The sequence below is a fragment of the Crocuta crocuta genome, unplaced genomic scaffold, assembly GCF_008692635.1.
Source record: "Crocuta crocuta isolate KB4526 unplaced genomic scaffold, BGI_CrCroc_1.0 scaffold729, whole genome shotgun sequence".
Taxonomy (NCBI): Eukaryota; Metazoa; Chordata; class Mammalia; order Carnivora; family Hyaenidae; genus Crocuta; species Crocuta crocuta.
The window spans coordinates 283,818-285,886 of record NW_027528876.1 but is presented as its reverse complement, the minus strand read 5'-3'; positions in this window follow the sequence as shown (position 1 = coordinate 285,886).

Here is a 2,069-nt window from a genome sequence, read left to right as displayed (position 1 = left end):
GCGCGCGCGGGGCGCGGCCCGGGGCGCGCGGGCGGCCCGGGAGGAATCACACAGGAGGCCAGGGAAGGCCTGGGGTTGCCCCCCAGGTTTATTAGTGTTTTGCATCAGCACCGTAAAATAGTCCACGTGGTCACATACGTGACAGATTAGAATCTGTTCCCCCAAAAGGCTATTTACATGAATCCTGTTTTTCATTTAAAAAGAAAAAAACCTCGCAACACGTACATCCTAGAAACTAAACAATGCACGACGGATGGATGGGGGTCTGCAGAGACGTAGAGGGGCACCCCTTGGCCTACAGGTTCGGACCGCGCGGTGGCCCCCAAGGCCAGGAGGGGGAATGTCGGGACGCGTTCTCCCTCCTCCACCCGTGGGGGCGGGTCTGGGGAAGGCGGCGAGGACAAGCGCGGTCAGGTGGCTGGCCCACGGAAGCAGGTGGCCCTGTCCTGTAATGAGGAATCTGCTCCAGAGCAAAGGCCCGACCGCAGTGTGGCCAGGTCTTGCCGTCTGGGGGTGAGGGCAGTGCAGCAGGGCCAACCGGGGACCCTGGGAGGGTGGGGGGGCTGATGTGGGAGGAGAGACGAAGCGGTGGACCGGGCTGGAGGGCAGTGGCCAGCCCCCACCTGGCCTTGCCTGGTGGTGACTGGCAGCTGCTCCTGCCTGGGACCCATGTGCCTCGCACCCCACACCGCTGCCTCCTCCGAGTGCCTACAGCTGCACTGGCTCGCTCACAGATGGCTTTGGCTTGTGCATCTTCCTTTGAGGAACAAAGTGCTTTTACGTGGGTCCTCAGAACAGCTCCATGAGGTAGGCAGGGCACGTGACCATCCCCGTTTAGCCAATGGGGAAACCGTGGCACAGGTCTCTGAGAGAATCACGGTGGCTGGGGCTGTCTGCATGACCTCCTCGGCCCCGGGGACGGTGTGGTGGGTGAGCCCCATGGCACTTAGGCACAGGACGGATGGCCACCGGGCTCTGTAGGCCCAGGGGCATAGGGTGGAGGCGCTGCGTGCCCTCCCCTTGTGTGTACAAGGACGCAGCTATGGAAGTGGACAGGGAGGCACATTTGAGGGGGGAGGGGGATGGTCCCACAATAGGGTGACTGCTCTCTCTGGTCCCTTCCTCTAAAGCCAGCTCTGTAGCTCAAAAGCTACGTCAGGAGCCTTGGCTGTACCTCCTTCCTGCGGAGTTTGACCTTTGGAAAGGAACCTTAAGGAGCAGTGACCAAGGCCCTGAGGCCCAGTGGTGGGAACCAGCGCAGGGAGGCTCACGGTCCCAGGGCCTGCTTCTCAGGGTGGCGGCTGGCAGACACCGCACAGGCTGCCTGAGGTGCTGGGCTCAGCGGCCAGCACCCCAACCCTGGTCCTTCCGAGTCAGGAGTCAGCCTGGTCCCCCGTGCTGTCAGGAGGAGTACAGGCCGTCCTGGGGAAGGTCCTCCTCTGCCCAAAGGCAATCCTGAGGCCGCACACAAGGTCAGGCCCGTGTCCTGTTCCGTAATTAGCCCAGGAACCCCTTCCTGCCTTGGGGGAGGAAGCAGGTAGGTCACAGGTAAGGGGAGGGGGCCATCTCACTCCCCCGAGGTCAGGCCTGCCTGTGGCACAGGCCGTTAGTGAGGCCTGCAGCCTGCGCTGTTTGGCACTGTTTTCTGAGCACAGCCTGGGTGGCCCCCTGAGTGGGCTACCAGGGTCCCAGCTGCCAAAGGATGGGGACTGGTGGGCTCTTCCTGTGGACACTGGGCTGGACTCTAGCTTCAGGTCAAGATGTCCCTTTCCTGCTACACGGGAAGGCAGGCAGCAAGGCTGCCACCCAGGGCGGGACCCAAACCCAAACCCTCACTCTTGGGAGCTTGGCCCAGAGACGCCAGGGCTCCTGCCTCCGTGGGGTACTCCCAGCTGTACCTACGGCTCCACTGGTGCCTGGTGCCTGTGGCCAGGCTGCCCTGCCTGAGCTTTCGCTGGCCACGTAAGTGTGCGTGGGCCCAGACACTGCTCAGCCGGCAGGTGGCCGGGGGGCTGGGGGGAGAAGGGTGAGGGGGCTGGGGCCAGCGTCGGGGGCCACTGTGCCAGGAG